A 25,541-nucleotide genomic window follows, 5' to 3' on the forward strand; every position below is an offset into this window, starting at 1 on the left:
GGCTTCTCCCCTGTAAGACTTCATCGCTGCCACATAAAAAAAACTCTAAAGAATGATTAGACCAAATAGTTACCTTATTATTTTCAAATAAAATCCAGTGGTGGTGATAATCTTTTCTTGACTGTCTTTCTGTCCAGCTGGAGGCTGTAAGGCTCCTGTCTCCAAAGCAGAGTGCAGAACTTGTGGTGTTGCCTCTTCCTGCTGAGAAAGACGTTGTCATCAACGCAGTGTTTGACTCCCTGACTGCATCTCCAACTGGATTGGCTGAGTTTGTGTCCCACCTTGTTATGTTCTCTGGAACGGTAAAAAACATAAAGTAAACATAATAGAAAATGTAACCATGCACATTAAGGTTTGAAATGACAACATATTTTTGCCACTTTTCAGGGAAACATTTCCTGCTCATCATACCAAATAATGTAAGTAGATCCATCAATATATAGTACCGTATTTTCCGCACTATAAGGTTCATCTGAGTATAAGGCGCACCTTCAATAAATGTATTATTTTCATATATAGGGCGCACTGCATTATAAGGCGCATCCGCACTATAAGGCGCACTGACGGTGCGCCTTATGACGGTGCGCCTTATAGTGCGGAAACCAAGGAAACCAATATTGATACATATATAAGGGGCATCGGATTATAAGGCGCATCCGCACTATAAGGCGCACTGACGGTGCGCCTTATAGTGCGGAAAATACGGTATTATGTTTTTTGAAGACAGGTAGATGTGATTTCATTCATTATTGGCTGATATTAACCCCGACTTGTTGGGTCTCAGTTTCACCAGACTGGACCAGGCCTTGCCTACTCTTCCTCCGAGTGTAGCATCATCCATCGCATACAACAAGCTAACTTTACTTCATCACGTTCCACCAGGTGAGATCTTCTATCTACATGATTTAAACATTGCCGTTACATTTACCTTTGATTTGTATCGGTTATTTTGTTTTGCCATGGTGTTTTAGAAATGAACAAAAGCCTAATATCTGCACTTTTCTTTTCTTAGGCTGCACCATATACAGTGGAGAGGTATTGACCTTAATTTGTAATCAAGCTTTAAATGTTAAGCAGAGTATTATGTTAATTTCAGTAAATTCACAACCATTTCACCCTTTTCCCTTAAAGGAGAATTTTGGACTAAAGTGTTATTACCTTTTCTATGATGTTATGATATCTTAGGATGAATGGTACAGTAGAAACATTTCATAACTCCACCCCTGAGCCGCCACAAATTTGTACAGCAGATTTAAAAAAAACAAAAAAAAACAGAAGTCTCGCTAGCTGAGATTGAAATCTCGTCTAGCGAGACTTCTGTTTTTTTGTTTTTTTTTGGTTGCATAGTGTTCTGTCACTATGAACATCAGATCTCAAAAAAAAAAAAAAAAAAAAGCTATTAAAATATGTGATCTAACCTAAGGCCAATCCGCTTCAACTGTAAGTGAGATTCCCCATTCAAGTGAATGAGGCAGCTTAGAGGGCTTTTAAGCTCTGGCGGACCAGGGGTGTAGTTATGAAATTTTTCTACTGTACCATTCATCCTAAGATATCATAACATCATAGAAAAGGTGATAGAACTTTAGTCCAAAATTCTCCTTTAAGTGCAACATTATTCCAGCAAATGGTAAGTGTTTATACTTTTCTATACATACATTACAGTAATTTAAAAAACATTATAATTATGGCAAGGCAAGTTTATTTGTACAGCAGATTTCACACGTACATAAATATGGATAAATTAATACATTCATTCATTTACTCTCATGTTTTCACAGAAACAGACATTTGTCTTGGAGTTAACGGGTGAGTTTTTTTTAAGCAGCACATCTCAGCTTTAAGAATAATTTTGTTGTAATGCAAGAAATGTTTGATCATATTTTCCATTTCTCTACCAAAGCACTGCACTACAGCTCCTCCTCAACAATGGACAGATGATGAGTGGAAGGTTTTGTGACTATGGCATTGAAGAATACGCTTGTGCTTCAGTAAGCCACTAAAGTCTCTCAATTCTACTCAACAGTAGCTTTTCTCATCTTGACTTCTTTAAACATTTTCTGTATTTTCTTTCTGCTCTTCTTTCCACCCAGGTGTCCATGTTGACAGCACAGGATCTGGCAGCGGTGATGAAGTGTAACAAGTCCCCCAGCTCCACTGGTTCCAGACCAGTCTGGACACTGTTGCTCTCCAAGTCCTTTGGGGTGTTGGATGCAGCTCTGGATATTCTTGCCAACATGGTACAAAACGTAGCTCTAACCAGACTTGACAACATGACCTCACAGCAGCAGCATTTGGTCCTGATGAAACTAATCCTCCCTTTCCTGTCCCAGTCAGGTAACTATAATATCTCAATAACAGATCGTATGGAAAACATATTATTTCTAGATACCTTTCAGTTTGAATATGTTTCATTCTGATCTGTCCCCTCCAGGCCAAGGCTGTGTGTCCAACAGCAGTGTTCACTGGTTGCAGAACAACTTTGGGCCTTTCTCAAGTCTTGTTTCTGTCAGAGAATTCCTGAAGCTCAACCCAGGCTTCTCCCCTGTAAGACCTCATCACCTATAAAACACCAAAGAATGATTAGACCTATATTAATTACTAGATTGTTTTAAATAAAATACAATCCAGCAATGAGTTTTTCTTGTTTTTCTTTATGTGCAGCTGGAGGCTGTAAAGCTCCTGTCTCCAAAGCAGAGTGCAGAACTTGTGGTGTTGCCTCTTGCTCAGAAAGACGTTGTCATCAATGCAGTGTTTGACTACCTGACTGCATCTCCAAATGAGAAAGGATTGGCTGAGTTTGTGTCCCACCTTGTCTCTGGGAAGGTAAAAACAATAAAGTAAAGATAATAGAAACAGTAACTGTGCACATTTGGTTTGAAATTATAGCGTCTTTTTGTAACTTTTCAGGAAAACATTTCCTGCTCATCATACAAAATAATGTAAGTGTATATCCGTCAATCCATCAATATATTGTGGATTTTGAAGACTTGGTAGATGGGATTCCATTCATTATTATTAGCTGAAGTTAACCCCCGACTTGTTGATCTTCAGTTTCACCAGACTGGACCAGGCGTTGCCTACTCTTCCTCTGGGTGTAGCATCATCCATCACATACAACAAGCTGGCTTTATTCCAGCAAGTTCCACCAGGTGAGATCTTCTATCGAAAGGACGTAAAGTGATATTTAACTTAGGTTAATTAAGCTGTTACATTTACTTTTGATTTGCAATGGTCATTTTGTTATGCCATGGTGTTTTAAGAGTGAACCAAGGCCTTACAGTATCTGCACTTTTTTTCTTAGGCTGCATCATATACAGTGGAGAGGTATTTGCCTTAATTTTGTTTTCAAATTTTAAACGTTAAGTAGAGTATTATTTAAATGTCATCCAATTCACAACTATTTCCCCCCCTTTTTCCCCCAAGTGCAACTTTATTCCAGCAAGTGGTAAGTGTTGTATACTTTTCTTGACCTAGTAGTTTGTGAAACATTGTCAAGTATGGCCAAATGTATTTGTAAATGAAAATTTCATACACATACATTTCAAGGCAATATCAATATTCTTTACATAAGGCATTTAAAGAGAGAAAAATATATCAAGAAACAAATAGAAGATAGAGTATGGAGAAAATGCATAAAACATTATGGTCAAAGTGCAGTTATAGTTTAACTTTTTCAGTCAAGTTGAACAATATCAGCAATAAATGTGCCTTCATCAAGAGTGTTGTATGTATATAGGAGCATCTGTCCTTATGTTCAGACATCAACACATGGAACTTATGTCATTACTAGTTTTGTGTCAGAGACGCCATGCCTTCCTAAATCCCTTTGAACAGAAATTGTTTCCAAACCACTTACATTCCCAGAACATATTCTCTAGTTATTTTTTTCAATCCTTAATTCGTTTGCACTGTTTTCACAGAAGCAGACATTTGTCTTGGAGTTAACAGGTGAATTTTATTTCTCAGATTTATTTAATAAATTATCATGTTGTTGTAATGTAGGAAATGATTGAACCTTTTTTTCCTTTCCTTTACCAAAGCACTGCACTACAGCTCCTCCTCAACAGCGGGCAGATGAGTGGAAGTTTTTGTGACTATGGCATTGAAGAATACGCTTGTGCTTCAGTAAGTCACTTAAGTCCCTAATTGTAGAAAGCCTGTCCGCGACGCCTAGTGGCCTGACATGGTACTTACCACTGACAGTCTATTTAGTTAGAGTGTTTGACATAAGCAGGACCAGTCAGACACGAAGATCTCTGTATGTTTCCTCCTGTTCCCTTGTTCCTTGATCCCCTATCCTTTGTGCGTCCATGAAACGATACCACACATTCACCCTCACACATTCATACTGTTGTAAGACCAATAACCCAATGCCCTTTGGAGAGAAATAAATGATTGGAAAGAAATCCCTTCTCCAGACTCCCCTGATTCTCTGACCGGAATCTAGTCCATATTCGCCGCCTCAACCAGTATATTCTATATAAAAGTAAACAGAGGTGTCCCCCTTCGTTACATTCATATTTTAAACAACAGAACCTTTTCTCATCTTGACTTCTTTAAACATTTCCTGCATTTCTTTCTGTTCTGCTCTCTCCATTTTCTCCACCCAGGTGTCCATGTTGACAGCACAGGATCTGGCAGCGGTGATGAAGTGTAACCAGTCCCCCAACTCCACTGGTTCCAGACCAGTCTGGAAGCTGTTCTTGTCCAAGTCCTTTGGGGTGTTGGATGCAGCTCTGGATCTTCTTGCCAACACGGTATAAAAATTGCTTTAACCAGACACTGAAATAAACTCAAATTAAACTGCTAAATTGTGTAATTAATTGGTATACAACAATGACCAAACACTGAAAGTAATTTAGTCAAACATCATATTGACACATGTAATCCTTTGTTTAGTCTGAGACCATGACTGGTCCATCGGCGTCTGTGGCTCTGGATGTGATTGGAGAGATGAGACTATCGATGCTGACTAATGAACAGTTGAGGGACAGTGATGTCATCAGGAAATGGTTCTCTGGACGTTTGAGAGGGATCCTGTCATCTGCATCGGGATGCCTCAGTGGCAGGAACCTCAGCTGTCACACATACCAGCAAGTGTAGGTATTGACCTGGAGGCTATTATTCATCATTATAACCCAATCACATTAATGTGCAAATGTAATTCACTTTGAATATTGGTTTGATCTGACATGTTGTTTGATTTAAGAGTTTAGGTCCCCATAAGGTTAAGTCATACTCACAATGATAACTTTCCTCTAGATTCTAGAATAATAAGTCCGTCATAAGATTATTTCTCATTGTGTGTTTGTTTAATTCACAGTTTGAAGGAGTTTAGCCATCAGTTTGACAACATGACCTCACAGCAGCAGCATTTGGTCCTGAAGGATCTAATCCTCCCTTTCCTGTCCCGCCCACTGTCAGGTACTGACTAACTACATTATCTCAATAATAAATAATGAGTCTATACTTGGCTCTGAATGGGCTCTTTTTACTGGATAATTTACTATTGACTGACATTTTCATACACCCTTTTGTTTGAAAGGGATAGTTCACCCCATGGAGACTTCATGGATATTTTGTTGTTTTTGTCGCATTCCTAAGCCAACAATTTGATGACCAGTGGACCGGTAGGCAGCGGTTCCGGTAGCAGACATAAAGGAGACCCTTTGTGTCCTACCGGAACTGCTGCCGGTCATCAAATTATTGGCTTAGGATGCGACAAAAACAAAAAAACGTCCACGAATTCAAGTCTCCGTGGAGTGACTAATCGATAGAAAAAAAGTCATTTTGGGGGTGAACTATCCCTTCAATGTTTCATTCTGATCTGTCCCCTCCAGACCGAGGCTGTGTGTCCAACAGCAGTGTTGACTGGTTGCAGAACAACTTTGGGCCGTTCTCAGTCCTTGTGTCTGTCAGAGAATTCCTGAATCTCAACCCGGGCTTCTCCCCTGTAAGACTTATAACTTATAGACTTAAGCTTATACACACATAACATGGAAAAATTATCAAACATACACGTAATAGGTAATTACTTACTTAATATAATATATAATATATATATGTTACTGTAATATAAAATAATAATAATATTTTTCTGTATGTTTTTTTTCGGTCCAGCTGGAGGCTGTAAAGCTCCTGTCTCCAAAGCAGAGTGCAGAACTTGTGGTGTTGCCTCTTCCTGCTGAGAAAGATGTTGTCATCAACTCAGTGTTTGACTACCTGACTGCGTCTCCAGAGGAGAGGGGATTGGCTGAGTTTCTGTCCCACCTTGTTATGTTTTCTGGAACGGTAAAAACTATACCGTATAGCATGATAATGAGAGAAACGGTAACTGTGTATGTTTGTTTTGAAATGACAACCTCTTTTTTTGTCATTTGACAGGGAAACATTTCCTGCTCATCATACAAAATAGTGTAAGTTTATATAAATATTTTTGTTTTGTTTTGTTTTTTGAAGACCAGGTCAAAGTTATTTAATTCATTATTATTGGCCTATGTTAACCGCAACTTTTTGGGTCTCAGTTTCACCAGACTGGACCAGGCCTTGCTTACTCTTCCTCAGAGTGTAGCATCATCCGTCACAAACAACAAGCTGGCTTTACTTCAGCAAGTTCCACCAGGTGAGATCTTTTAGATCTGCTGTACATTTTTGCTTAGCCATGGTGTTCTTAAAATTGAACCAGATCCTTATTATATCCAATTTTCTTTTCTTAGGCTGCACAATATACACCGGAGAGGTAAGTACCTTCATTTGAATTTAAGCATTAAATGTTAAGCAGAGTAGTGGCTCATTGTCTGCTAATTCACAGTGTGGTATTATTTTATGAAGAATCATTTTGTAAGAAATGTTTTATTTTATTTTCCAATCTTCTAAAGCACTGCACTACAGCTCCTCCTCAACAATGGACAGATGAGTGGACGTTTTTGCGACTACGGCATTGAAGAATACGCTTGTGCTTCAGTAAGCCACTAATTATGTCTCTCATATTTAACTCAACAGTAGGCTACCCTTTCTCATCTTGACTTTCTCATTTACTAATATAAATCTTGTGATAAACATTTTTTTTAAAACTCTTTATTTTCAGAAGTTTTATCAGACAATCAAATAGTACAAAAAAGTAACAGAAAAAAAATTGTGATAAACATTTGTGAAGAATTCTGCTTGCATCTCCCTGTTCCTTGTAGACATTTAACCCTAGCAACCCTGCAACATCGCTGATTCTGGATTCCATTGGAGAGATCCGACTGGACACCTTCAGCTAGACAACTTTGAGAAACCTGCGTTCATTGATCTTTGGTTCAAGCAAAGGCTCAGCCCATTCCTGCCAGCTGTGTCCAAAGAGTTCCTGTCCTGTCTCACCACTAAAAACCTAAATTGCCTCTCCTACCAAGCCCTGTAAGTGTCATAGCCCCCAACACTGTAACTGTTGTACATAACCTGGCTGTGAGCTTCACTGTTGTGTTGTACCAGAGTGCTCCACTCATACACACAGTATATGCTGTACCTTAGACCTGTTCTTTGCCACAAGAGCCAACGATCAGTAAACTCAAAAAATATGAATGTAACTATTCAAGGGCCCCTATGCTAGAGATGTTCATAGTTGAGCTGCGTGGTTCATTGGCAGATGACCACCATGGGTAGTGTAGAAGTTATGCATATGTGTTACATACATCTGTATACATTCATTCTATAGACCAATTATTTGTTTACAAACATTGAGACTGGACGCACAGGTGACTGCTTCATGTAATCAATTCCCAACAGATCCCCAAACCTGCTGTTTTGGGGTGAGCTTGTTTCAGTTCATTCAACCTCCTCTGTGTGTAGGCTAGTGGGGTGCGCCTTGGCGACACATATATATACTTCATCGCGCAACGGTATAGCGCACCGAGAACAGCTGACATACAAGCTCACAACCGCGTCACGGATGCGACCGCTGTGAGCTTGGAGATCTGCTATTCTCGGCCGTTCTCTGCGCGCGACACCTTCGCGGGACGGAGCATAAATTAGTCTTGACGGGCTGCAGCTGCGCGAGCCAAGCAGGTTCTGATGCCATGATCATAGAGCGCTCCCTCCGTTCCTATGACAGCCACTGGAGGTGGAGTTTTGAGGACAACTGCTTTGAATTGTTATTATTGTTTACACACAACAGAAACCAAGGATTATATATTTCAAGAGCGAGAGATCACAGTAAAAATCCTAAGCATTCTTCCTCCACACTGGGAGAAAAACAGCATCTGAAAGTGTGATGGGATGCATTTTTACACGTGAGACTGTGACCACTTTTACATTGCATCTTATGAGCGGTGGGGTTCTTTTGGTGCCGACCTGCGTGCGCATACTGTTTCGTATCAGTGTGACGTCGTCTGTTAAGGCGTCTATACAACATTTTACCAATCACTTTACTGCTAAACTAAATACATTATAATGAATGACCTTTCAACTGCTACCTGTCAACCACAGTGTTGAGGTCTTGGGTGAGCACCAGTCACAGATGGAGCCTTCCAGACCGGTCACTGTGTACCTGTACTTCATCAAGGCCTTCCTCACCAGGAACACAACCACAGGTTAGGACTTCCATTCATCCTAACTGCAAATCAATGGCACAAGCTTGATGAATACCTTATATCCTACAGCAGTGATTATCTATATTTCAAAATCTAAATAAAAAATGAAATATCCTCATTGATGTATTATGTACTTCCTGGTCCAGATCCTAGCTGTAGTTCACAATATCCAGCCAGTGGAGAATGGTTGCAGAAGAACTTTGGAGCCTTTGCTGCTGTTGTCTCATTCCGTGACCTAGGGACGCTCTACTCCAACTTTTCAGCGGTATTGTTTACAGTTTTTTTTTATAGAATAGAATTTGTTTCCTGTCTTAAAATCTCTATGGTACGCTGTTCATTTTAAATCTCTCTACACGGTTTGTGATATTGTGTATCCACTCACTGTGTGTGTGTGTGTGTGTGCGTGCGTGCGTGCGTGCGTGCGTGCGTGCGTGCGTGCGTGCGTGCGTGCGTGCGTGTGTGCGTGTGTGTGTGTGTGTGTGTGTGTGTGTGTGTGTGTGTGTGTTGTATGCTTGCATGGTTGCAGATGGACGCCCTGACCCAGCTTACAGTGACGCAGTTAGCAGAGGTCTCGTCCACACCTGGTCAGCTCACCTCATCTTCTCAGGTCGCCATGGTGATGAACCACGTTCCCAACAAACACCTCACAGCGTTCTTCGATGACTTCTCGCCTGCCATCCTGGTGAGAGGGGGACACATTTCAACATTAAACTGCCTTTTCCAGTGATGGAAAGTAATTAAGTATATTTAGACGGTAGAGGTATATTTAGATGTAGAGGTACTGTACTTTGACTTTACTTGAGTATGTCAATTTTTCAATACTATACTATACTTCTACTACACTGCATCTCAGAGGCAAATCTAGTACATTTACTCCACTACAATCATTTGAAAACTTTAGTTACTAGTTACTTTGCAGATTTGGATTATCAATACAAAACATATGTATAATATTAACCAATTACTTACTTATTAATCTCCATTTCATTACTCTCTTTTTCTGCAGGCTCATGAGAGTTCGTTCCCCGCTACAGTGAGGTCTGCCATGTTGCAAGTCGTGTTTGACCGCGCCAACCTCTCTGAGCCCTCTGTGGAAGACAGCAGTGTGCAAGCGTGGCTCCAAATGCGCCTACGCCCCCTACTGGTTGACCTCTCACCGAGCCATGTCGGCCCTTACTTCAGCATTGTGGCAGGGAGGAGCTGTGCCACAAAGCAGCAAGCGTAAGTGGAGCACCTTTACCTGTTCTTATCCTTGGGGATTGCCCTTGGCCTTTAGCTGAAAGTTTTTTTGTGGGAAACATTGGGTGTATTCCCAGTGGGTGAGAGATCATGGGGTAAAAAGTATTATATTATCTTGTAATATAATACTATAATATAATATATCCTGGTTGACACACTTACTTTTTTATTGTTGTTGACCTACAAACTAGTGGCACAGTAACAATATCTTTAGAATTTGACCTTTTAGTATGCCTTCTCTTTTTGTGACGCAGAGTTACTGTCCTGAATGTGATTCTATCAACGCTTGGGGACGTCACACAGACGGAGATACACAATCACATCATTCAGTCTCTCAAAGGTAAAGGACGACCACAAAGTAAACACTGTAGCTCATGAATGAATGAATGAATGACAGGCAGCATTCTTACTGTACATCTATCTCCCCTGTTCTTATAGGATCAACTCCTCTCCGCTGCTATGGTGACAACTGCAACCACCGTTTCTATGGTTTCTTGGAGAGCTCATTCATGGGATTCCAGTTCCCCAACCTGTCCACGTTCATGTCGCTCAAGCCCAGCGACAGGATGCCTCAGGTGTGTGTGTGTGTGTGTGTGTGTGTGTGTGTGTGTGTGTGTGTGTGTGTGTGTGTGTGTGTGTGTGTGTGTGTGTGTGTGGAGGGGGGGGATAACCAGTGGTCTAAAGTGACTGAGTACAAGTACTGTACTTAAGTACAATTTTGAGGAACTTTTTTTTCCCCTTTTGCTTCTACTTCACTACATCTCAGAGACAATTTTTGTAAAAAAAAATCCAAGATAAAATACGCTAAAGACCTGAAAGTGCAGCACAAAATAGACGCTCAGGTTATCATCACGTTGCTGTGGTTTCCAGCATAGCGGTAACGCAGCGCTCCTATTGAAAACAATTCAAAACATACGCTGCACTCAGGGGAAAAAAACGCCTTGGTGGACACACAGCCCCTATGAGAAAAATGGCTGCTGTGTGAATAATGCTCACGTTTCCGTTATGCTACTGTAACTGTGTCTTCAGCTGCTGAACTCCATGCCACCTTCAGACCTTGGCAGTTTCCTCCGTCGCCCTGGTATTGTTGACGATGAGGGACAACTCTGCCAGATCTACCAGAACTACATTCAGACTACTGTGTTCCTGGAGAACGTAGGCACTACACAACCACAGAGCAGACACTCATGTGTATATGTATAGTGTATACATGATACTGTATACAGTATAGAGCAGTTGTTCTAACATTTTCATGTCAAGGACCCCCAAATTGCTATGTATTTGGACGTAGACCCCCATTTGGCTGCAATCCAGAGACCCCATAAGAGAAGATTTGTTAAAAACTAAAATATAAAAAAAAAATGTGAAAAGTCAAAAGTTATGCTAACATAAAAAGCTTGTTTCTATGGTGGCCCGTCAAGGACCCCACTTTACGTATTGTATTGTATGCTGACTGCAGGAGAGACTCCCTGCGGTTGTGCGGCGTGCCACGCTGCCTCGCGTCTGGCCCCTGGCTCTCAACAGCAGTGATAGGTCACAGGTCAACTTCTGGTTCGATCGCAGTCTCACCGATGACTTGGTCTTCCTCCACAAGAACCTGCTCACCTCCACCACCACACAGGGTGCCACCTGTCTGTCCTTCCAAAAACTGTAAGTGGACTTAAAGAAATGCTTTTCAGTTAAATGTGATAAGCTTGATATTTAGTACTCCAGTTCTGCACAGCTATTGTGTCTGTGATGAGCGGTTCTACATTACATTGTACGGTATTTTATGTAAAATAATTTTTCATAGTCATACATCATGATTTCACGCTTTGTCTGTTTTGACTGAATTTTTTGTTCAATTCTTCAGTGTTTCAGTTCTGGGCACACACAACTACAGCATCGCAGACTTTGCAGAGAGCGACGTGTACGGCGTCATCAAGGCCTACCTTGTCTCAGGTCACTTTTTCATCGTTGTTATTTGTTTTTGTTGTTATTTTTTAAAGTGTTTTTTTACAAGTTTGGATTCAAGATTTGATTCCAAAAATGTGTTACCGTACATATTTTTTTATATTTTATTGTGTTTACAGGAACGACGCCCAAGTGTTACGATGCCAACGATCCGGAACTGAACTCTACCGCCTGGTTCGCTCAGTACATAGGCCCCTTCATGCCTTTCCTCACACTACAGGACCTCAATACTTTTGGTTCTATACAGGTATTGCTCAGTAGGAAGGAAAGTTTATATTTGTATGAATGTACAATATACATATCATCGCTGTTGCGTGGAAACCTTGTATGTCCAAAACTGTTACTTTTCAGGAAATGGAAAAAAGAACCAGTGTTCAAATGGATCCAATGTAGTTATTTTTTTTAAATCACTTAATCACTGTCAGCCTTGCCTCCCTATTTTTGGCATGGCAGAGGCGAATTTGCTAATAATCTACAGATCTACAAGGTCACAACGCATCGTGATGCAACATTTTGTGAGCTTACCGATCTGCTATTTATGCTACTTTTGCGTGACACTGTCATACGGCAAAGTATAAAATACGGCATTTATCTATGAACACACTTAAAAAGATGAAATGTGGAGATACAAGGTTTCTGCTTGACAGTGATGATATGCATGTATGTACTTTATGCATGTAGAAGATGAATGGACGGATGAGAAATGCATATAATTGTGAGGGATAGTGGACATCCTAACTCCTCTGTGTTTATATCCTGTCTAGGTCATCCAGGTGTTCACTGTAAACCCGCTGAACATTGCTCTGCTCAACCATTCAGTTCTGGACGCCAACTTCACCGCCTACTACACTGAACTGATCTACCTACAGGACCCCAACTTCAATCCCCTGCTGTAAGTCTGAACTGTGAAACGATGAGCTTAACCCATTCAATCCGGGAACACGTCTGTGTCATTTTCGATTTCTTTGGCTATTCAAAAATAGCAGATCTACAAGTTTATAGTGCGACCAAGTGCCACGCTATGAACTTGTAGATCTGCTATTTTTGAAAAATAGTGAAAATCTTTGAATATATATATTTCTAAAGAGAACATTTTTAACTCAAATCTTTGCTTCTGGGGTCCCTGGGACTAAATATTTTGAGATGGGGATCCGCGGCCAAATACATATCATTTTGGGGGTCCTTGACATGAAAGTGTTCACTGATATAGCAACATAAGTTTTTTTTAGGATTTAGTAGACATTTGTAGAATATATATTCAAATATTTGAAAAAAACAATGCCAAAGAAATCTAAAAATGACACAGATTCTTTCCCGGTCTAAATGGGTTAACCCTGGCATCCCTATTTTAGTGTTTTTTATTTTAATTTTTACAAATCAAACCCAGTGCCTAAATGTGTCAGCTCACTGACGATCTCCACTCACTGCTTCCAGGCTTCCTCTGCTGTGTCGATGGCTTGCCCCTGGTGCATCTTTCAGTCAGCTGACCTCCTCACAGAGCATGATCATTCTGTACAACCTGACAACACACTGCACAGACCTCGACCCACAGGTAACACATTCACAAACATGCGCCGCACACATTCATGCTTTTGACACTGACGGGTTGTGTTTAAACCTTAATCTCCCATTTGTTGTAGATTGCTGCTGCTTTGGCAGGCAACAGTGGTGGCAACCTCAATGCAAACTACGTCACTGCCCTCGGCAGTCAGAGCGTGGGCTTATCCTCCGGCCAACTCACCGGCGCAACGCCGGGAGACATCCATGCCTCGCTTGGAAAATTATTCCCATCTTTCAAGATTTTTTTTAAATAGCAGATCGACAAGCTCACACTGTGTTGCATCGCAATGCGTTATGAGCTTGTAGATGTATATTGGGTTAAAGTGGTTTTGGTGATGTTGGCCCCCCTGGAACCTCCTCAAGGATGGGGGACCATACTTTGAGAACCACTGTGTGTGTGTGAGAGAGAGAGAGAGAGAGAGAGAGAGAGAGAGAGAGAGAGAGAGAGAGAGAGAGAGAGAGAGAGAGAGAGAGAGAGAGAGAGAGAGAGAGAGAATCATAATATGAAGGTGGGAGATAGACAATGTTTGCTGCTTGCCTCACCAACAGCTGACCTGCATGTACAACTACATCAAAGGAGAAGCAGATGTCACCACCTTCAGCGACTACCCTCCAGATGTTCTCCTCTATTATGAGTAAGTACAGTATGAATGATACTCACAGCTGCCCTTAATGATATGGACTTAACCCATTAAGACCTGAGGCCCATTCTGCAAATGCCTTCAAAACCGTGACTTCTCTGGAGTGAGTGTGGACAATCTGAACATTTTTACTGAAAACATTGATTTGATTGTTTGTACTTGACACTACAATTTCAGTAACTTAATAACCTTTCAACCTGGCGTATATTTTGGGCATGTCATCACAGGATTGCAAGATTTTCAAAAACGTAATAGCTGATTTGCGAGTGTGACATTATAATTCGATTACGTATAAAATAGGGCTTCAGTGGTTAAATCTCATATCCTGCCCTCTCCTATTATGTCCTGTCTGTCTCTCTCTTGTCTTAAATGTGTCCAGATGGAGGTTCTACACCTCCTGACTCCGAAGCAGACTGCAGAGATGCTGCTGGTGCCTACTCCTCCAGAGAAAGACGTACATCATCCATGCAGTGTTTGACCATCTGACACAGTCTCAAGGAGACTTTCCTGAGTTCCTGCACCACCTGGTTCTGCTCGCTAGAGAGGTAACCTCATCTGTAGAGCGTCTTATGACAGCTTAAAAAACGTACAGCAAAATATAATAGTAATTATAATAATAATTATTATTATTATAATGCATGGACTTTTATTTTATTTCTTAGGTTAAGCCACCCTGTGATGTCTACCAAGTCATGTGAGTGTGTTGTGATGATGTTAAATGGCTTACATTTTAAAGGGGTTACACCATGAACGTAAAAAAAATATATTATATATAAATATTGTCCCCTAATACGTATTAAACAGGTTGTAAGCCTAAAAAAACAATATTGACCCATGTAATCCTTCCCCTAGTCCATGACGATGACTGGTCCATCGGCGTCTGCGGTTCTGGATGTGATTGGAGAGCTGAGAGTGTCGATTCTGACTGATGAACAGTTGAGGGACAGTGATGTCATTGGGAAGTGGTTCTCCGGACGTTTGAGAGGGTTCCTGTCATCTGCATCAGGAGAGTTTCTATACTGCCTCAGCAGCAGGAACCTCAGCTGTAACACATACCAGCAAGTGTAAGTATTGAGCTGGAGACTTCTTCCATCTGTATACCCTTTGACTGAATTTTCCCACCTGGGGCTATCATCTTTATGTGGATGTATTTCACATTTAATCTCCCATAATGGGGTGTTTGGATGAAAAGCATAGTTAAGTCACAATGTTTTGAATTTCTTTTCTTTTTTCTTGTGAGTAAAAAGTCGGGTAGCACTTTACAATAATGACCCGTTATAAAGCATTTATAAACGTTTATAAGTAGTTTGTAGACTATTAACAAATCATTAACAACCTGTTTGTTGACATTTGTAAATGATTACTAAAACCTTTATAACTACGGTTACAAATCATCTATAAAGGTATTAGTAACTATTCATGAATAAGCCCTGTATAATACATCTGTAAATGATTATTAAATCATTTGTAACTGATGTTACATAATATATACAAGCTATTGGTAGCCTGTTCATGTTTAACATATGCTTTGTTAAACATTCCTAAAGTATCTATAAATCCTTAGTACATGTTATTATGTGCCCTATAGTAAAGTGAAGACAGTTCATCATTTACAACTGTCTGTTAATGTGGACTTTCTCCTTACCTGTTGCAAACTACCTGGCTTTCATGAATGCAGACACCAAACAATTACTAGAATTATCATTCATGTTAAGCAAATGATGCGTAAGACATTCGTAAAGAGTATGTAAACCATTTGTGGTGTTAGGGACCAAAAAAGTCACTACAAAGTACTACCAATCAACTCTAAATTGCCTGAAACGTACTCCTAACAGGTTTTTGGGGGGACGATTTTGGCCTCCACACTTAGTGATTATTTCGGATTTAACTTTCGTTTCGGTGGTGACCAACTTTCGTTTCGGTAGTTTGATTACAAAATGTAAGTTGTGTAAAAAATAATCTGACTATACTAAGTTGTTATTTGTTTGTTTAAGTCAGGCTATACTCTACTCAGAGTCATAAGTTTACAAAATGTACTAAAGTACAGTTTGTCTTCATCACTGAAAATAACGTACATGTAAACTGATGTCATGTGCAGTTGGGGTGAAGAAACACAACCATTTCACTCCTAATAATACCTATTTGATTTGACATCCTGACTTGCTGCTGTAGCTGAGGCTTGAACCTGTTACCTGCGGCTCACTAGTCAGTGACTCTATCCATTCACCTACAGCTGTTTCCTTGGAATCTGCGGTTCTGAAACGTTTTGTTGTCAACCCCCCAAATTGACATGTATTTGGGCAGTGGACCCCAATGTGAAAAGATGTAGTGTCAGGGCCCCCCATGAAAAAGATTTATATTTATGCTGTAACACATTTTTTTAAAGTTATTTGTCTTGTTTGTTGTTCAAGTCAAAGCACCAGGAAGGCTGTACTTGTCAGCCATCTGTTAGCTCAATGGGTTGAGACGCAGTATTCATGATCCAGAGGCCATGAGTTCAAATCCCATTGATGTCTTTCCTATGATTCTTTCCTTTGCAGACTGGCTTCCAGAAGATCAACTGAAAAGTACCAGGAAGGCTATATTTGTCATCCAACTGTTAGCTCAATGGGTTGAGACGCAGTATACATGATCCAGAGGCCATGAGTTCAAATCCCATTGATGTCTTTCCTATGATTCTTTCCTTTGCAGACTGGCTTCCAGAAGATCAACTGAAAATTACCAGGAAGGCTGTACTTGTCAGCCATCTGTTAGCTCAATGGGTTGAGACGCAGTATTCATGATCCAGAGGCCATGAGTTCAAATCCCATTGATGTCTTTCCTATGATTCTTTCCTTTGCAGACTGGTTTCCAGAAGATCAACTGAAAATTACCAGGAAGGCTGTACTTGTCAGCCATCTGTTAGCTCAATGGGTTGAGACGCAGTATTCATGATCCAGAGGCCATGAGTTCAAATCCCATTGATGTCTTTCTTATGATTCTTTCCTTTGCAGACTGGCTTCCAGAAGATCAACTGAAGACTACCAGGAAGGCTGTACTTGTCAGCCATCTGTTAGCTCAATGGGTTGAGACGCAGTATTCATGATCCAGAGGCCATGAGTTCAAATCCCATTGATGTCTTTCCTATGATTCTTTCCTTTGCAGACTGGCTTCCAGAAGATCAACTGAAAACTACCAGGAAGGCTGTACTTGTCAGCCATCTGTTAACTCAATGGGTTGAGACGCAGTATACATGATCCAGAGGCCATGAGTTCAAATCCCACTGGTGTCTTTACTGTGATGCTTCCCTTTGCAGACTAACTTCTAGAAAAACAAGTTAAAACCACCAGAAAACCTGTAACTCTCAGCCAACAGCATAGCTCAACTGGTAGAGCGTTTGTCCAATAACATGACTTGACTTGACTTGACTTGACTTGAGTGGGTTCGATTCCCACTTGAGTCAAGTCAAGTCAAGTCATGTTATTGGACAAACGCTCTACCAGTTGAGCTATGCTGTAGGCTGAGAGTTACAGGTTTCCTGGTGGTTTTAACTTGTTTTTCTAGAAGTTAGTCTGCAAAGGGAAGCATCACTAAGGATATCAGTCAATTTATCCGTTGCCCCAAGTTACCGGGGAGACTTGACTCGAGTGGGAATCGAACCCACTCAAGTCAAGTCATGTTATTGGACAGACGCTCTACCAGTTGAGCTATGCTGTTGGCTGAGAGTTACAGGGTTTCTGGTGGTTTTAACTTGTTTTTCTAGAAGTTAGTCTGCAAAGGGAAGCATCACTAAGGATATCAGTCAATTTATCCGTTGCCCCAAGTTACCGGGGAGACTTGACTCGAGTGGGAATCGAACCCACTCAAGTCAAGTCAAGTCATGTTATTGGACAGACGCTCTACCAGTTGAGCTATGCTGTTGGCTGAGAGTTACAGGTTTTCTGGTGGTTTTAACTTGTTTTTCTAGAAGTTAGTCTGCAAAGGGAAGCATCACAGTAAAGACACCAGTGGGATTTGAACTCATGGCCTCTGGATCATGTATACTGCGTCTCAACCCATTGAGTTAACAGATGGCTGACAAGTAGAGCCTTCCTGGTAGTTTTCAGTTGATCTTCTGGAAGCCAGTCTGCAAAGGAAAGAATCATAGGAAAGACATCAATGGGATTTGAACTCATGGCCTCTGGATCATGAATACTGCGTCTCAACCCATTGAGCTAACAGATGGCTGACAAGTACAGCCTTCCTGGTAGTCTTCAGTTGATCTTCTGGAAGCCAGTCTGCAAAGGAAATAATCATAGGAAAGACATCAATGGGATTTGAACTCATGGCCTCTGGATCATGAATACTGCGTCTCAACCCATTGAGCTAACAGATGGCTGACAAGTACAGCCTTCCTGGTAATTTTCAGTTGATCTTCTGGAAGCCAGTCTGCAAAGGAAAGAATCATAGGAAAGACATCAATGGGATTTGAACTCATGGCCTCTGGATCATGTATACTGCGTCTCAACCCATTGAGCTAACAGTTGGATGACAAATATAGCCTTCCTGGTACTTTTCAGTTGATCTTCTGGAAGCCAGTCTGCAAAGGAAAGAATCATAGGAAAGACATCAATGGGATTTGAACTCATGGCCTCTGGATCATGAATACTGCGTCTCAACCCATTGAGCTAACAGATGGCTGACAAGTACAGCCTTCCTGGTGCTTTGACTTGAACAACAAACAAGACAAATAACTTGTGTTACAGCATAAATATAAATCTTTTTCATGGGGGGCCCTGACACTACATCTTTTCACATTGGGGTCCACTGCCCAAATACATGTCAATTTGGGGGGTTGACAACAAAACGTTTCAGAACCGCAGATTCCAAGGAAACAGCTGTAGGTGAATGGATAGAGTCACTGACTAGTGAGCCGCAGGTAACAGGTTCAAGCCTCAGCTACAGCAGCAAGTCAGGATGTCAAATCAAATAGGTATTATTAGGAGTGAAATGGTTGTGTTTCTTCACCCCAACTGCACATGACATCAGTTTACATGTACGTTATTTTCAGTGATGAAGACAAACTGTACTTTAGTACATTTTGTAAACTTATGACTCTGAGTAGAGTATAGCCTGACTTAAACAAACAAGTAACAACTTAGTATAGTCAGATTATTTTTTACACAACTTACATTTTGTAATCAAACTACCAAAACGAAAGTTGGTCACCACCGAAACGAAAGTTAAATCCGAAATAATCACTAAGTGTGGAGGCCAAAATCGTCCCCCCAAAAACCTGTTAGGAGTACGTTTCAGGCAATTTAGAGTTGATTGGTAGTACTTTGTAGTGACTTTTTTGGTCCCTAACACCACAAATGGTTTACATTCCCCTTACGAATGTCTTACGCATCATTTGCTTAACATGAATGATCATTCTAGTAATTGTTTGGTGTCTGCATTCATGAAAGCCAGGTAGTTTGCAACAGGTAAGGAGAAAGTCCACATTAACAGACAGGCATAAATGATGAACTGTCTTCACTTTATTGTAGGGCACATAATAACATGTACAAAGGATTTATAGATATTTTAGGAATGTTTTACAAAGCATGTTAAACATGAACAAACACATTAACAGACAGTTGTAAATGATGAACTGTCTTCACTTTACTATAGGGCACATAATAACATGTACTAAGGATTGTTAGATACTTTAGGAATGTTTAACAAAGCATATGTTAAACATGAACAAGCTACCAATAGCTTGTATATATTATGTAACATCAGTTACAAATGATTTAATAATCATTTACAGATGTATTATACATGGCTTATTCATGAATAGTTACTAATACCTTTATAGATGATTTGTAACCGTAGTTATAAAGGTTTTAGTAATCATTTACAAATGTCAATAAACAGGTTGTTAATGATTTGTTAATAGTCTACAAACTGCTTATAAACGTTTATAAATGCTTTAGAATGGGTCGTTACAAATGATTTAATAATCTTTTACAGATGTATATAAATGGCTTATTCATGAATAGTTCACTACTTACTAATACTTTACAAATGATTTGTAACTGTAGTTATAAAGGTTTTAGTAATCATTTACGAATGTCAACAAACAGGTTGTTAACGATTTGTTAATAGTTTGCAAACTACTTATAAACGTTTATAAATGCTTTATAACGGGTCATTATTGTAAAGTGCTACCGAAAACTTTAGTTACTAGTTACTTTGTAGATATACATTATTACATCATGAAACATACATTAACCACTTTAGCCCTATTGCATACCTAGGCTATTTGAAAATAGCAGATATACAAGCTCACAACTCACACGTTGTGAGCTTGTAGATCTGCTATTTTCAAACATGTTAGTACTTGTACTGTTGGTACTTTAAGTACACTGTGATACCAATACTTTTGTGCATTTACTCTCAAAGTAAGTTTTGAATTCCGGACTTTTACTTATAACAGAGTACTACTTCTACATTTATAACAGAGTACTACTTCTACATCGCAGTATTGATACTTTTAACCCATTGAGACCTGGGACTGTGTCATTTTTAGATTTGAGCTAAAAAGCATTATTTTACACTTTGGGCTATTCAAAAATAGCAGATCTACAAGCTCATAGCGCGGCACCGAGTGCCGTGCTACGAGCTTGTATATCTGCTATTTTTGAAAATGTGTGCAAATCTTTGAATATATATTTTTTTAAAGCAAACATTTTTAACTCAAATCTTTGCTTCTGGGGGGTCCCTGGAACAAAATATTTTTATGGGGGTCCGCGGCCAAAAACATATAATTTTGGGGGTCCTTGACATGAAAGAGATTGAGCACCACTGATATAGAAACATACGTTTTTCAGAAAACTGTTGAGATTCAGGAGACATGTAGAATCGGCTTCAGGTCTCAATGGGTTAAAACATTGTGAGTACTCCTGTCTCACCGTCCTGCGTGGGGCCGGCCGTCTGGGAGCCGTTGCTCTTGGAGGAGCTCCCCTTGCTCCTCTTGCTGCTCTGGGAGGTGATGGAGGGGTTGGACTGCAGCTTCTTGCTGGGGTGCCGGGAGGCCCCCCCGCCGCCTCCCCCTCCCCCCGGGCCCCCCGCCGAGGAGGAAGAGGACGAGGTGGAGGAGCCCCCCCGCGGCAGGGAGCCCAGCTTGGGGTGGCGGTGAGGAGGACCCCCGTTACGAACCCCGGCACTGTTGGCGTGCTGGAGCACGTGCGTGTGGTGGTGGGGGTGTGGACAGAAAAAAAATTGTTCCCCCAAAAACCTGTTAGGAGCACGTTTCAGGCAATTTAAAGCTGATTGGTAGTGATTTTTTTGTGATTTTTTTTTTCCCGTTTCGGTAGTGACGAAAAGTGACGAGTGACGAAAACAGAAAAAAAAAATGTTCCCCAAAAAACCTGTTAGGAGCACGTTTCAGGCAATTTAAAGCTGATTGGTAGTGATTTTTTTGTGATTTTTTTTTTCCCGTTTCGGTAGTGACGAAAAGTGACGAGTGACGAAAACAGAAAAAAAAATGTTCCCCCAAAAACCTGTTAGGAGCACGTTTCAGGCAATTTAAAGCTGATTGGTAGTGATTTTTTTGTGATTTTTTTTTTTCGTTTCGGTAGTGACGAAAAGTGACGAGTGACGAAAACAGAAAAAAAATTGTTCCCCCAAAAACCTGTTAGGAGCACGTTTCAGGCTATTTAAAGCTGATTGGTGGTGACTTTTTTGTGAATTCTTTTTTTCCGTTTCGGTAGTGACGAAAAGTGACGAGTGACGAAAACAGAAAAAAAATTGTTCCCCCAAAAACCTGTTAGGAGCACGTTTCAGGCAATTTAAAGCTGATTGGTAGTGATTTTTTTGTGAATTTTTTTTTCCGTTTCGGTAGTGACGAAAAGTGACGAGTGACGAAAACAGAAAAAAAATTGTTCCCCCAAAAACCTGTTAGGAGCACGTTTCAGGCAATTTAAAGCTGATTGGTAGTGATTTTTTTGTGAATTTTTTTTTCCGTTTCGGTAGTGACGAAAAGTGACGAGTGACGAAAACAGAAAAAAAAATGTTCCCCCAAAAACCTGTTAGGAGCACGTTTCAGGCAATTTAAAGCTGATTGGTAGTGATTTTTTTGTGCATTTCTTTTCCCGTTTCGGTAGTGACGAAAAGTGACGAGTGACGAAAACAGAAAAAAAAATGTTCCCCCAAAAACCTGTTAGGAGCACGTTTCAGGCAATTTAAAGCTGATTGGTGGTGACTTTTTTGTGAATTCTTTTTTTCCGTTTCGGTAGTGACGAAAAGTGACGAGTGACGAAAACAGAAAAAAAATTGTTCCCCCAAAAACCTGTTAGGAGCACGTTTCAGGCAATTTAAAGCTGATTGGTAGTGATTTTTTTGTGAATTTTTTTTTCCGTTTCGGTAGTGACGAAAAGTGACGAGTGACGAAAACAGAAAAAAAATTGTTCCCCCAAAAACCTGTTAGGAGCACGTTTCAGGCAATTTAAAGCTGATTGGTAGTGATTTTTTTTGTGATTTTTTTTTTCCGTTTCGGTAGTGACGAAAAGTGACGAGTGACGAAAACAGAAAAAAAAATGTTCCCCCAAAAACCTGTTAGGAGCACGTTTCAGGCAATTTAAAGCTGATTGGTGGTGACTTTTTTGTGAATTCTTTTTTTCCGTTTCGGTAGTGACGAAAAGTGACGAGTGACGAAAACAGAAAAAAAAAAAAAAAACCTTCAAAAACCTGTTAGGAGCACGTTTCAGGCAATTTAAAGCTGATTGGTAGTGATTTTTTTGTGCATTTTTTTTCCCCCGTTTCGGTAGTGACGAAAAGTGACGAGTGACGAAAACAGAAAAAAAAATGTTCCCCCAAAAACCTGTTAGGAGCACGTTTCAGGCAATTTAAAGCTGATTGGTAGTGATTTTTTTGTGCATTTTTTTTCCCGTTTCGGTAGTGACGAAAAGTGACGAGTGACGAAAACAGAAAAAAAAATGTTCCCCCAAAAACCTGTTAGGAGCACGTTTCAGGCAATTTAAAGCTGATTGGTAGTGATTTTTTTGTGATTTTTTTTTTTCGTTTCGGTAGTGACGAAAAGTGACGAGTGACGAAAACAGAAAAAAAAATGTTCCCCCAAAAACCTGTTAGGAGCACGTTTCAGGCAATTTAAAGCTGATTGGTAGTGAATTTTTTGTGATTTTTTTTTTCGTTTCGGTAATGACGAAAAGTGACGAGTGACGAAAACAGAAAAAAAAATGTTCCCCCAAAAACCTGTTAGGAGCACGTTTCAGGCAATTTAAAGCTTATTGGTAGTGATTTTTTTGTGAATTTTTTTTCCCGTTTCGGTAGTGACGACAAGTGACGAGTGACGAAAACAGAAAAAAAAATGTTCCCCCAAAAACCTGTTAGGAGCACGTTTCAGGCAATTTAAAGCTGATTGGTAGTGATATTTTTGTGAATTTTTTTTCCCGTTTCGGTAGTGACGAAAAGTGACGAGTGACAAAAACAGAAAAAAAAATGTTCCCCCAAAAACCTGTTAGGAGCACGTTTCAGGCAATTTAAAGCTGATTGGTAGTGATTTTTTTGTGAATTTTTTTTCCCGTTTCGGTAGTGACGAAAAGTGACGAGTGACAAAAACAGAAAAAAAAATGTTCCCCCAAAAACCTGTTAGGAGCACGTTTCAGGCAATTTAAAGCTGATTGGTAGTGATTTTTTTGTGATTTTTTTTTTCGTTTCGGTAATGACGAAAAGTGACGAGTGACGAAAACAGAAAAAAAATTGTTCCCCCAAAAACCTGTTAGGAGCACGTTTCAGGCAATTTAAAGCTTATTGGTAGTGATTTTTTTGTGAATTTTTTTTCCCGTTTCGGTAGTGACGACAAGTGACGAGTGACGAAAACAGAAAAAAAAATGTTCCCCCAAAAACCTGTTAGGAGCACGTTTCAGGCAATTTAAAGCTGATTGGTAGTGATTTTTTTGTGAATTTTTTTTCCCGTTTCGGTAGTGACGAAAAGTGACGAGTGACAAAAACAGAAAAAAAAATGTTCCCCCAAAAACCTGTTAGGAGCACGTTTCAGGCAATTTAAAGCTGATTGGTAGTGATTTTTTTGTGAATTTTTTTTCCCGTTTCGGTAGTGACGAAAAGTGACGAGTGACAAAAACAGAAAAAAAAATGTTCCCCCAAAAACCTGTTAGGATCACGTTTCAGGCAATTTAAAGCTGATTGGTAGTGATTTTTTTGTGATTTTTTTTTCCCGTTTCGGTAGTGACGAAAAGTGACGAGTGACGAAAACAGAAAAAAAAATGTTCCCCCAAAAACCTGTTAGGAGCACTTTTCAGGCAATTTAAAGCTGATTGGTAGTGATTTTTTTTTCCCGTTTCGGTAGTGACGAAAAGTGACGAGTGACGAAAACAGAAAAAAAAATGTTCCCCCAAAAACCTGTTAGGAGCACTTTTCAGGCAATTTAAAGCTGATTGGTAGTGATTTTTTTGTGATTTTTTTTTTCCGTTTCGGTAGTGACGAAAAGTGACGAGTGACGAAAACAGAAAAAAAATGGTTCCCCAAAAAACCTGTTAGGAGCACGTTTCAGGCAATTTAAAGCTGATTGGTAGTGATTTTTTTGTGATTTTTTTTCCCCGTTTCGGTAGTGACGAAAAGTGACGAGTGACGAAAACAGAAAAAAAAATGTTCCCCCAAAAACCTGTTAGGAGCACGTTTCAGGCAATTTAAAGCTGATTAGTAGTGATTTTTTTTTTTTCGTTTCGGTAGTGACGAAAAGTGACGAGTGACGAAAACAGAAAAAAAAATGTTCCCCCAAAAACCTGTTAGGAGCACGTTTCAGGCAATTTAAAGCTTATTGGTAGTGATTTTTTTGTGAATTTTTTTTCCCGTTTCGGTAGTGACGACAAGTGACGAGTGACGAAAACAGAAAAAAAAATGTTCCCCCAAAAACCTGTTAGGAGCACGTTTCAGGCAATTTAAAGCTGATTGGTAGTGATTTTTTTGTGATTTTTTTTTCCCGTTTCGGTAGTGACGAAAAGTGACGAGTGACAAAAACAGAAAAAAAAATGTTCCCCCAAAAACCTGTTAGGAGCACGTTTCAGGCAATTTAAAGCTGATTGGTAGTGATTTTTTTGTGAATTTTTTTTCCCGTTTCGGTAGTGACGAAAAGTGACGAGTGACAAAAACAGAAAAAAAAATGTTCCCCCAAAAACCTGTTAGGAGCACGTTTCAGGCAATTTAAAGCTGATTGGTAGTGATTTTTTTGTGATTTTTTTTTTCGTTTCGGTAATGACGAAAAGTGACGAGTGACGAAAACAGAAAAAAAATTGTTCCCCCAAAAACCTGTTAGGAGCACGTTTCAGGCAATTTAAAGCTTATTGGTAGTGATTTTTTTGTGAATTTTTTTTCCCGTTTCGGTAGTGACGACAAGTGACGAGTGACGAAAACAGAAAAAAAAATGTTCCCCCAAAAACCTGTTAGGAGCACGTTTCAGGCAATTTAAAGCTGATTGGTAGTGATTTTTTTGTGAATTTTTTTTCCCGTTTCGGTAGTGACGAAAAGTGACGAGTGACAAAAACAGAAAAAAAAATGTTCCCCCAAAAACCTGTTAGGAGCACGTTTCAGGCAATTT

General features: G+C 40.0%; 1 long non-coding RNA gene across 1 annotated transcript; it reads left to right on the forward strand.

Annotated features, from left to right (window-relative positions):
- Positions 1-6,191: 6,191 nt before the first annotated feature.
- On the forward strand, positions 6,192-6,579 carry LOC311049151. The gene is made up of 3 exons (XR_014601165.1): positions 6,192-6,291; positions 6,385-6,416; positions 6,525-6,579. It is a non-coding gene; the product is annotated as an uncharacterized lncRNA (long non-coding RNA).
- The last annotated feature ends 18,962 nt before the right edge of the window (positions 6,580-25,541 follow it).

Source organism: Gymnoscopelus microlampas, assembly GCF_963454915.1.
Source record: "Gymnoscopelus microlampas genome assembly, chromosome: 7".
Lineage (NCBI taxonomy): Eukaryota > Metazoa > Chordata > Actinopteri > Myctophiformes > Myctophidae > Gymnoscopelus > Gymnoscopelus microlampas.